This window comes from Silene latifolia, chromosome X (assembly GCF_048544455.1).
Source record: "Silene latifolia isolate original U9 population chromosome X, ASM4854445v1, whole genome shotgun sequence".
In the NCBI taxonomy this organism is placed as follows: Eukaryota; Viridiplantae; Streptophyta; class Magnoliopsida; order Caryophyllales; family Caryophyllaceae; genus Silene; species Silene latifolia.
In genome coordinates, this window is record NC_133537.1 from 192998141 (window position 1) to 193011452 (window position 13312).

Below are 13312 nucleotides of genomic sequence, written 5' to 3' on the forward strand. Positions count from 1 at the left end.
CGACTTACTTTCCTCCTAATCAACTTCTATGCATGGTCTAACAAGACTCGAGTTGGTTTATATCTTACGAGTCAAGTTGAGTAGATAAGAGATGGTAAAAATGCAAGGATTCATAGGCTTAGCATTTCATCAAACATAACATGTGCATAAAGTTGACATCACAACAAGCAAGCAATTTAATCATGTGAACATATTAGATTAAGCATGAATCAATCCCATGTTGGTTTCCCCTAATTACCCACTAATCCTAGCTAAAAGACTACTCACTCATTATCATGGGAAACATGTCATTAATGGTGTCAATCATCACAACAAGTATAAACATGATAATAGAATGGAGAAATGAACAATAAAGATTAAAGAGTAAAGAAATTATACCAAACTTGAGATGATCCAAATAATAAAGCAAAGAATAATAGAAGAAACTTGATTGATTGATGGAAGGTTGTCAATCTCCCAATAATAACCCAATAATCTTCAATTACCCAATAATAAACTTGAATGATAAACTTGAACAATAATTAAGGAGAGATTAATGTGTAATTTGTGGAAAGATTAAAGAGTAATCTATTCTAATCTACTCCTAATCTAATCTAAAGAAGGATTTTTCTAGCTAAACAGATGTGTTAAAGGATTATTACAAATGGGGTATTTATAGTGGAAATTAGGTGGATGCATTAGGGTTAACTAAGGGCTAAACTAGTAATTACACTTTTGAGATTTGAGCAGGGAGACTCCGGTATTTTTCGAAGGAAGGGCGTTTTTCTTTGAGGCTTGAAGAAGACGAAAATGTGCTGGGCTGGAATCCGGGCGGATTAAGGTGAAGCCGGGCGGATTCTGAAAATGCAATCTGGGCGGATTTGGGAGAAGACGGGCGGATTCGGGAGATGCAATCCGGGCGGATTTGGGAGAAGACGCTCGGATTGTGGTTCACGTAGCAAGGGAAAGTTTCCTGTCCAAGAATACGCCCGTCCCGAGCGAAATATGGGCGTCCTGGGCTTCAACCCGAGCGGGTTGAGCTGTATTTTGAGCTCGGATTGTAAAACGGACGTTATTTCCTCATCCGGACTCCTATTGGAGTGATTCAAAAGCCTAGATCACTTGATTTTTCGATGCCGTTCCATCTAGCATATTTTCAGAGCCAAAGGCGCAACCCTTGGTTCGGTTTTTGAGCGATTTCTTCTTGTAATGCCTTCCCTCTCGTCATTCTTACTTTTAACCCTTTGATCCTTCTACATACACTTTATTCCTACATCTTTGGTCATCATTATTGCCTCCTCTTCATACTAGTCCATCTAATATCATCAATAAGCTTCCAAATATGCACGAAAGACGGGAATTTCCGCCTTATTATCTCCTTTTCTACAAAACATATGAAATGCGATAGAAAAGCAAATAGGAAGGTTTTGACGGATAAAATGGCCATAGAATGTTATAATAGTATGCAAAATAGGCTCAATTAGGGGACTAAATGTGCGCAAATAAAGTTCACATCAAAGGGTCTTACAATCACGATCTCAATCAAAGCCTCCATCATTAAGGCCATCATCATCTCCACTTTCTTCTTCTTCTTCCTCTCCTCCTCTTTGGTCATCTTCATTCAAGCCTTGGTTTGGGAACACAAGGTGCGGTTGCACCCAAGAAGGCCTAGGACCATTAGGATCAATAAACCCTTGTTGTGCCATATGATAATATTGAGGATAGAGGGCCAAGTAGTTGTCTTCTTGCCCTCGGTGCATCCTAACATCCATGTTGCTTATCATACCCATCAATATATCCATGGCCGATGGCGGGCTACTCGGGCGAGGAGGAGAAGGTGAAAAGGGTCGGTAGACATGGGGGTATGGAGGTATCTCCGCATATGAGGGCCGAACACCATGAAGGAATGGTGGAAATCCAAGGCTTGGACCTTGGGATGGTGGTGGTGCATCGGAAGGAGTAGAAGGTGCCTCCTCACGTCTCCTAGGTGGTGGAACCCTAATCCTCTCAATGGGGAGGAGGTAGCTCGGCATGGGTGCAAGGTAACTCGACCTAGGTGTGATAGGAGGAAGGTCCCAACAAGGAAGGGTGAATGTAGTGCTTCCCTTGGTGTACCAATCAATACCTCCCAAATCATTATGTTTGCACCATTTGTGATGCCTAAAGATGACCCTCTCATTAAGTAAAGTATCTCCGGGTAGAGCCTCATACCTCCCATCATCATTAAATCCCGGACATAAAGCATCGGCCATCCTAGTCACAAGACCACCCGTCACAATTCCCTTTGATTTTGTCTTACCCTTTGATAGATTTCGAAATCGGACAAGTAATTCAAGAGCGGGATTAAAGTTGTACTTTGGCAAACCTTGGACATTCAAATATGACTCAAGAAAAGTCATGTCAAGTTGACTCACACATCCCGTGTCACTTCTACCATGAATAGTCCCCGCTATAAATTGATGCCACATTCTAATAACCGGGTGATGAATGTAATAGGCATGACACCTCTTAAAACCCTCTAATTCCAACCCGGTGATTGCTCTCCACAAATGTGACTCCGTGAACCCCACGGGTTTTTCAAGGTCGGTCTCGGGTATCGCAAGCCCAAAGATTTCACCAAAGGTACCCAAATGCATTTGATGGGTCTCATTACACAACCTAAATTCCAAAGACACCCCATATGTCTCTCCTTCAAATACTTTGAGACTAGACAAGAATTCCAAGGTGAGGCTAAGGTATGTTTCCTCATGCATATTAAATAAAGTCTCAAGACCCATTTCTCTAAATAAGGACTCGGTTCGTCCTTCAATACCAAGTTTATCCAAAGTTTGACGACAAATGAAACGAGTGGGTTCGAACTCCTTACCAAGTAGTTTCAAAAATCGCTTCCTATGCTCATTTTTGATGAATACTACCTCCGGGAAATCATCAAGTTGCTCAATCTCCGGCACTAACTCCTCTTCTTGCATTTGGTACTCCGGTGGAGCATTAGAATTGCTTCCTTTCCTTCTTTTTGATCCCTTAGAAGTAGTAGCCTTACTCTTGCCCCAAAAATTCATTGTTGTAGCCTTGAAATCCACCAAGTATCACTACCCAAGAATGCCACAAATCTTCACAAACAAGAGCCAAACAACCTTGAAAATGCCTTACTAGAACACTAAAAGCAATGTAGTGAAGCTAGAAGGCAAAAATCAAACCCGAAAATCAATTGTTGCTCACGGATTTTTGGAGCTCCAATTTTTGAAATGATGAAAATGGGTGATTTTGAGCAAATAGAAGGTTGGAAAGTTGGTTTTTATTGTGTAGAAATGGTTTAGAATGATTTTTAGAGTAATTAGATGGTGATTTGGTTGGATTTTATGGTTATTTGGGTGAGTTTTGTGAGTTGAGGTTGAGTTTGAAGGTAGAAGATGAAGATGGTAGGTGAGCTTGAGTGTAGAGTGAATTTTATAGGCTGGAAATCAATGCATTCACGAGTCAAAGGCTGAACACGGGTGGGGTAGCAATATTCTGCCCGTGATTCTGTGAGATTCCAGTAATCAGAGGGTGGACCCGCTCGGGACAGAATGAACCCGCTCGGGTTGGCTGGGAACCCGCTCCAGATAGTTTCAACCCGCTCGGGTTGACAGCAAAGAAGGGCGTATTTCTTAAAATCCGCCCGGATTCTTGGGCAGAGAATTTTTCTTCTTTTCTTGGCCTTCAACCCGCCCGGATTTATCTCGGGATGGACGTCTTTTTTGAGATCTTGGCCCAACACCTTTCCCTTGATAACACACTTACTCATAAGCCCAATTTTTCCATTTTCTTCATTTCTTGACATTTTTCATCTTCTCATTTTTATGAATTTACTTCAAAAACTCAATTAAAAATATGAGATCCCTCCCCTTTCATCTCTCATGCAATTAAATGAATGCAAAACTACACTAAATGCATATATACAAATTAATGGTTATTGAGGAACTCCATCAAACCAAGAACTATCAATTAACAATTTCATTGAAAATTATCACTAGCACTCAAAGCACGTAGAAGTCGGTCAAATTCTTGGGAGTGGGACATGAATAGGCATGCATAGCAACACAAGATTATGCAATTGAAAAATGCCCAAGTAAAAGACCGAACAAGCATATCAAGAGCATCATGACAAAAATCATAAGAGAAATTATGGATGGTAGAACCATGAAATGGGTAGTTGGTTGGCAATTCATCCTCCAAATAGTCAAAATCACCACATTCGATGCAAGTACTCTCATTATCTTTTAAGGTGATTTCAAAGGTGTCTATTTGAGGTTCCCAAATGTCCTCATCAAATTCCTCATCCCAACAAGGTCCATTATCAAAGGGGTTGTCGTAACAAGGCTCACCAAGTTCAACACAATTGTCTCCCTCAAATATGTCATCCTCAAAGGGTGAGTTTTCACTCAAGCTCACATCCATATCATTCTCACTTTGCCCATTAACATCAAATTCCATGGAGGTTGATTTCATTGAAGCACAAGAAGAGTAGGATGACGGCATCCAAGCATTAGTTTCACAATCAAGAATGTACTCCTCCTCATCATCACTCTCCTCATCTAGCACTCCTTCTTCCCAAGGTGGGGTAATTTTGTGGACAAAGTGGGTTGACTCAAGGTTATAGGAAGGTTTCTCATCCTCACAAATCTCATTTTCATCATAGTTTTCCTCAATGAATTTTTGAAATGTGGCTTTTATCACTTCCATACCTTCCTTGGCATTCTGAAAGATGTCATGTATAGTTTGCTTAAGACAATGGGTGGTCATGAACTCAACAAATTCTCAAAATTCCTCACAACTCATCTCACATATCCTACCACCACTCAAGTGAAATGCCAAGTTGCGGGTTTCAAGGTTCATGCCATTATAAACAACACAACATGCTTCATAATTTGAAATAGTAAAACCATGATGCCAAGCATGAGTCATATAATCTTCAAATCTTGCAACATATTTATCAAATGATTCATTTTCATATTGCCAAAAAGTGAATGTAGACATGTTGAGCATGTGAAAAAAAACAAGTACAAGAAATAAATTCCCAAGGAACCAAAATTCCTCAAGAAGAAGCACAACTAAAACTAGACAAAAGAACAATTCAAATAAACAACACCGTCCCCGGCAACGGCGCCATTTTTGATCGGTCCGTTTAGTATTCACAAATAAATAGATGTGGTCGTTGGTCACGGTCGAATCAAAACACAATTTATAGCTTAACAAGCAACTCTACAATTAGTAAAGAGGCAAGTAAAGGTCGGATCCCAAGGGACGGGAGTTGAAATGAGATTTCTATTGTAACTAGTGGTGTCTAAGGGGTGTCACAAATTGAGTTGATGTAGAAGGTTACTAAACTAGAATAACAATGAAAATAAACAAGCAAGATGAATTAAAGGGGTGTAAACAATTGATTAAAGGCACTAGGGTGTCATGGGATCATAGGGGAATCATGGGATATGATCATACAAACATGTTCTCAAATTATAAGCAAGAAATTATTGTTGTGATGGATTGAGTTGGGTTATATCTTACAATCCTAGGAAAGTTTGGGTCCCGGAGCCGAATCGATTAGATTGTACAACACCTACAAGTCGACTTAATCTTCCCTACTCAACAACATGCATGGTCTAATGAGACTCGAGTTGGGTTATGTCTTACAAGTCTCATTGAAAAGATAGGAGATGATAGTAAATGCAAGGATTCATAGGCTTAGCATTTCATCAAATATAACATGTGCATGAGTTGAGATCAAAACAAGCAAGCAAATAAGATATGAAAGCATATTAATTTAAGCATGAATCATTCCCCATGTTGGTTTCCCCTAATCACCCATTAACCCTAGCTAAGAGACTACTCACTCATTATCATGTTGATCATGCTAGCAAGGTTGTCAATCATACCAACAATATGAAACATGATGAATAAATGAAAGTAGTTAACAATAATTAAAAGGGATTAAGAGATTATACCTACTAATGATTCCAATAATAAAGCAAGAATAATAGAAGTACTTGAATGCTAGATTGAGAGGTTGTCAATCTCCCAATAATAACCCAAACAATCTTCAATTACCCAAAATAAAGGATGAACAAAAGAGAGATTAAAGAACTAAAACTTGGATTAAAACTTGATTAATACTTGATTACAATATTGAAGAGAGATTTGATTGATATTAACTACACTAATTATTGATAAGAAGAACATGCTCCTCTAATTAGACTAATGGGGTATTTATAGTGAAAATTAGAGAGGATGCATTAGGGTTAACTAAGGGCTAAACTAGTAATTACACTTTTTAAGTTGAGCAAGGAGAAGCCGGTATTTTTTGAGAGAAGGGCTTCTCTTTTCGTAGCTTGAAGAATCTGGGCGTCCAAGGGTGAAGACGGGCTGATTGTAGTTCTCGTAGCAAGGAAAAAGTCTCCTGTCCAGGAATACGCCCGTCCCGAGCGAAATCCGGGCGTCCTGAGCCTCAACCCGAGCGGGTTGAAATTGACCCGAGCGGGTTCACAGTATCCTGCTTCAGATAGACTTGACCCGCGCGGGTTGAGCTGCTATTCCCTTTCTTTTTGCTTTTAAGCCTAAGATGCCTCCATGTACTCTTTATTTATTCTTCCTTGGTCATCATTCTTGCTTCCTCTTCATACTTAGTCCATCAAATATCGTCAATAAGATTCCAAATATGCACGAAAGACGGGAATTTCCGCCTTATTATCTTCTTTCCTACAAAACGTGTAAAATGCACTAGGAAAGCAAATAGGAAGGATTTGACGGATAAAATGGTCATGAAATGTTATAAAAGTATGCAAAATAGGCTCAATTAGGGGACTAAATGTGCGCAAATAATGTTCACATCAATTTCATATTTTATTCCGTAGATTTCACCTGACGTACATTATTCATTATCACGTATTATACTTTATTCATCCGGCATGTTAAATTGTAAAGTGGAACATTTAGTAATATAATGCAAGTATGAGATATTCACTATAAATAAGTACTTGTAAGAGTCGTATTCTTGATTATGTCATGTATTTTTCGGTTGTGAGAATATTGGTCCTATCGGATACTAGAGGTGAGCTATAAGCCCTCTAGTTGCGATATGATCGTCAGGATTGATGTTCCCATCCGTACTTATGGTGAGATGTAAGCCATAAGTATGAATGTGACATTAATGATTTGGGTGATGTAATCTTGTTTATCCGTGAAATATGACATTCTATCGTGTTTATATTTGTATCATGATTCTTACTCTTATTGTGACTCAAGTGTGACGTTTTACATTGTGTGACGACTTACTTTTCCTTATTTACCCTTTCGGACCTTTGGTTACGGATATGTGTGCCATGTTTCCGGATTGGGTTATCCTTCCGCCTCTTCGGACCTTTGGTTACGGACTGTGTGCCATGTTTCCGATTTGGGGTTACTCGACCTTTGGTTACGGTCTGTGTGCCATGTTTCGAGTCTTGGATGCGGATAGGTCACCGCTTGTCGAATCGGGTGACGTCCATCCCGAGAGTCTGGAACCAAGTTTAGACTAGGACCGTATTATTATCATCGTCCTACCAGGAGGATTGGAGTCTAGGATGTAGTCTTGTGTGTAGTATCTCGGACGTGCTTTAAAGGTAGCCTCTGAGTCGGATACTCCATCTACACTTTTTGTTGGTCTTACACTTGTGAGTCGTGTCAATATGAGTTGGTTAACTTGGTTATTCTATCTTCTTGATTGCATATTTATTTTAATGCATTATGCCTAGCTCATCATGATTATCCATTATATCCCCTTGTTCTTTATTGTTCAAATATGTTGTATGATCAATATGTTTAATTAAGTGCTTGTTTACTTGTATTTCGACATATTGTGGTTGGGAGAACCTTGAGTTACTCCCCACTGACTGTGGCGTTCATGTTTACATGAATGACAGGTGGTGAAGATGCTTACGTGGGGAAGACGTGTGGGCTAGCGAGAAATAAACCCTTGGACCTTAGTTTGCTACTTTAGAAACCCTTTACCTGTTTATTCGTGGGATATCTTTTTCCCGCTTTCTAGACTTGGGTTGTGTGGACAAGGCCCGCGGGAACTGCGTCCGCGGGATCCACACTAGGCATAATCGACTCGAGGTTCTTTCGAATCGAATTAAGACGTATTAGAGTCGCCACCAAGTTTTTTGGAAACTTGGAACCGTTCAAGTCAACTTTACACCTTTCATCGAAAAGCATAAAGCCAATCGACTACGAGTGATAAAAGATAAAGACTTGTACCCTATATCACTCGATTTGAATGACTCTCGTAATCCAATGGTATTTAGACGGATCCACAAACCATAGATCTTGAGTAAGGGGTGAGGGTACGTGTTGGGAAGCCCATAAGGACACCCAACCCCGCCCGTCAATAACGGCCTCTACTAAGTCAAGTATGAATTTCAAACAAGGTCATAGCTACTACGATATATGAAATGCAAACATCGTTTTAACCCTAACATGTGAAGTTTCTATGTCGATTTAGATGCAACTAAACTAACTTTGTCAAAGTTGTAATTTAGCATGTGGGTTGATTGATCTAAGCAACATATAAACGAAAGCAAACAAGGCTTAGGGGGAATGGGGGAGCCGTTGGGATCTACCTATTACAAACCAGGCATTTCATGCCGACACAACAATAAATTAAAGATACAACTCGATCTAAATACAATTGCTACATACAGAACCGTACACGACACATTACACGACCAATCGGCCTAGGAAACCGCGCACAAGAGGGGTGGCCCACGGCTTACATGACTCACGGCCTTGGGTCACTCCTCGTGATGTGTGCTTTCACTTAAATCTCATCGAATTAGACATAGGGCTACGCACCAAAGCATGCATTAGCATAAACCGGGCCATGTTGCTTTAAACAACATGCGATTTACTACGCTCTTACATGCATTGGGACACAACCATCTAACCAAACAAAATTAAGGTTTTTGAAAGAGGTTTTGACTCGATAAAGGGAAACTAACTTGAAAATTACAACTCGATGAACAAACGATAAATTACAAGTTATAAAGCGATAAAGAACAAGCGATTCATAAAACGGACGAAACCAAAAGGACCAAAAGACACGGCCAAATCACGGCCAAACCAAACACGGCTACCCTAGGTCCTAGGTCAGGTTCATTAGTTAGATCAAATTATTGCGAAACGAACTCGAAACAAATTAGAAAACAAGTTGAAAACGACATTGATCGGTTGAGATGATGTCGCGCAAAGGGGCATTCTACACGGCCTAAAAGGGGTCAAGTTAGGTCAAATTCGCTAATTAATTTAACTCATCGAGTGTCAATAAGAAGGTGCTAATCACGCACTCTTATACTAGCGAGAAATTAGGTGAAAGAGAGAGATGCGTTCATTAAGTTACAGAATTGTTAGTTGATTTTAAAAGCTATGTCGATGTACCCTAATGTGTCTAATTAGGTTATCAAATTGATCTAATGTCATCTAAATGAGTTATATGTTAACAATCAAAGGTCATACTTACATGTGACGGGTCCTAAGATGGGTCGAATCACACGAGAGAAGAGGAGATGCCAAAAGCGAAGAACGAAGTTAAAATCGTTTTATTAATGCCCTACCTTGAACACGAGGATATGTAAATGAGACGGGGGTGTACGACCGACTGATGTAGCGGTTTCTTTCCCATCTCAAGTCAACGCGGGTGTTCATGGTGGTACTTTAACTCATACTCGGACTAAACTAGTTTCATAGTTAATTAAACAATCGATAAACAAGACGATAAACGAACAAAACGAACTATAAAAAAAACAAACATAAAAAAACGAAATAAAAGGGAGAAAGAAAAGGATTTGATGCACCCTCAACCTACATGTATCGTTGACACCGTCTTGGGTCGTAATCGATGGTAGATTTTATCTCGAGAGGCCGTCGTCGACGAAGAAACAAAGCAAACACGCGTTTTTTATCGAATCTGGACAGCAACTTTCAAACAGCGATTTCTCCCTCGTTTCACGATGAAAATTCGATTTAAAAGATGTTTTGAAAACTAGAAAGAGAGGAGAACAGAGATCTTAAAGCAACCTCTGCTCGTTTTGAGTTATTGGGCACGAAAAACGAGTACAAACAGAACTGAACAGACAGGAACAAACCGCGAAAACAGAGTGTATAAGACTCTGTTTTTCGAGGGATTTCGTGTACTCTCAAGGGCAATTTGGCTCGTAAATATTTGTCTAATGTGTAGATGGATGTTATATGGTTAATTAGGAACAAGAAACTCGAGTTTTGATGGAGGTTTGAAGGAGGAACGAATTGTTTTTCGAAGAGGACACACAAACTATTTCAGTTTGGATGTCGGTTTTGTGGAGGGTTTTTGAGAGGCAATTAGGGTTTGTTTCTGAGGTTTAAAGCTTGTGAGTGAAGGTAGGATGTGTGGAGAACTTAGAGGAATGAATGTATGGTGAAGGGGTGGTATTTATAAGGAGTTAAAGTAGGGTAAAAGAGAGGGAGAGGCAGTCGGGCCTGCTGAACATAGCTGCTGTCCAGCAGCTTTTGGGGGGTTTTCTAGGGTTCGTTTGGGGGTTTTTCGTGGTGATTAAGGTAAGGTAATATGGGTAGGATATTAGGGTATGGGTTAGGGTTAATGGGCACGGGTTTTGGTGGTATTTGGAGCGGGTTTTGGGCTCGGGATTCAGCTGCGAAACAGGGGGCTGCTCATGCTTTTGTGCGGGCTGTTTGGGGAGTGTTTGGGATGGAATTTGGGCCGTGGTTATGGGGGTTCGAACTGGGTTGGATGGGTAGAGGCTTAGGTTGGTTAGTGTACTCGAGATTCGTGCCAACTCGTAAAGAAAACGGGCTCAAAAACCGAGCTATAATCGAGCTCTAAAACACGTGTTTAAAACGAGTTCTTTTCGATTTTTAAATCGATTTTTCAAAACAATTAACACATTAAAATAAATGACTTTTCAAATCAAATATACTCATAAAATGATTTTTCAAATCAATATTTATTTTATTTTCAATAAAATAAACTCGGGAAAATAAATTCAAAATAAAATAAAATAAATTGAATTTACCTTAAAAAAGCTTTAATTTAAATATCATTTAAATTAATAAAATGAACTCACTAAAAAACATTAATTTAAATATCATTTAAAATAATAAAATACTTCATCGACGACGCCCATTCTACATCGTAAAACGAACCCAAATAATGAGAATGACAACTAAAGAATACATGTGTCCTATCATCATCGGGTGTTTGTCGGGTTCTCTATAAATTCCAATATCGACGGATACGGGTATCTACAGAGCCCCCACTTTGACTGAGGCTTGGACAAGGCGAAAGTCAAAGTATACCCCAGGTCCCTCTCGACCTGAGGATTCTTCGGGTCGTTTATAGTCCATTAGACTTGCGTATATAAGCTCGCTTGACCATAAGAAGAGATCATACCTGAAACTTCGTTGGGGATTGACTCTTGCTTCTGTTGTGTCAAATTATCGTCGTTGGTCGTCGACCCATAAATTGCATATATGGTGGATTGAGCCTTATCCTTAGGCGCCTACGTATCCGTTTCTGACGGAATCAAACCCGCGTCGTAGTTCGGCAATCGCCGACACTTGCCCAAAGTTTATCATCTGCTGGCGTTTGTCCAAAATTCATCGTCTGCTGACATTTGCCCAAAATTTATCATCTGCTGGCACTTGTTCGAACGGGACGGGACTTTCCAAGGAGGTTGCCGCCGCTTTCCTCATTTGCTTTCAGCTACGGAATTTTTCCATTTCATACTCTTGTATTGAATTGAATTCTTGGTGGATGTCATCCTTTGCATCTTGATAATGGTCTCTGAAGCCAACGGCTTTAGAGCCCCCAGTTTGCCATAGCTCTAAAGTCGAAGACTTTAGAGCCCCCAGTTGAAGCATATCCTGCTACATTTGAAACACAAAAACGTACTAGCAATAATCATCACATAAGCACGTTTGGATCATCGATCTTAAAATTGGGTCATTTGAAATACTGGGTCATTGACCCGAAAGTTGAATTTGAAAATTTTGAATAATTGGGCCAACGACCCGAATTTTGGATTTTGACATCATTTATGATGTTGGGCCATCGACCCGAAATTTGAATTTGAAATGAATCATTTGGGTGTTGGGTCATCGACCCGAAATTTGATTTTGAACTCTGAGGTTTGAACCTTGACTTGGATCATCTATCCATAACAAAAAGTTTTTGAAATTTTGAAATATTTTGAAATCGAACCTTGATGGGTGAGCATGAAATACGACTCAGACACTCTGCATGACTCGTAAGCCACGTGGGCGTAGCCCGCTACCATAAAACAAAAAAGGAAAATAAAACCGTAAGTGTGCCCGGGTTTTAATTCAATTACTGACTTGTTGGGGGTAGAAATGTAAATTTGCCATTCTGGCGTCCAAAAAAGGGCAAATGGGAATCACAAGGTCGTCGAACTTGGGACGGAGATATCGTATGGCATGGGCGTGCTCCCGAGGGCACATGGGAATCAAGATCACTTGACATTGACAAGGTGGATTAAACTCACGGAGCAACAACGTTGGCTTCGCCCAGACACTAAACACGGACTCATTTTATGAGAACACTTAGACATCACACATCACTCTTGTTGGGAACATTCTGTCACTCTTCTCCTCGCCTCCTTTCTTTTCAGCGAGTTTCATCATTTCTTGCCACCGCCTTCTTTCTTTTCAGCGGGCTTTTACTATTTTTTCTTCCACGCCTTCTTTCTTTTCAGCGGGTTTTTCACATTTTCTGTTCCCAACACAAACCCACATCTATGTGACTCGGCATCTTTGCCTAAACCATTAGATAAAGCTCGTTCTGAGACTTGATACTATTCATCCGAACCTATATCCTTATCCTAGCCTACATCGAGTGCTAAGACTGACTCAAACAAAGGGGGCTTCATTTGGACTTGGTTAAGACCCGTAAGAAACCGACAAGATGACAACTTGGTTGATGAGTGGATTGAATCCTTTATTCTGAAGGACTGCCTACGTATTCGCGTGGAGCGAAATCAAATCCGACGTAGTTCGATCAAGGTGCATAAACTTGGCATATTGATTGTGTGTACACACTCGAAGGTTTCACCTAAGGTATCATGTCGTATCCCATTCTAGCCTGTAAGGTACCGTTAAATCCCGTGTCTAGGGTTAGGTGTAAAAGGCTTGGATCTTTTGGGATGTGGAGCTTGGTAATAACAAGTTGGAATGGTTAACCATCATTTTGAAGGTTTGTTTTGTGGTGCTAAGGCCAAGGGCTATGGCTGCTGATGTGGTTGGAATGGGTGTC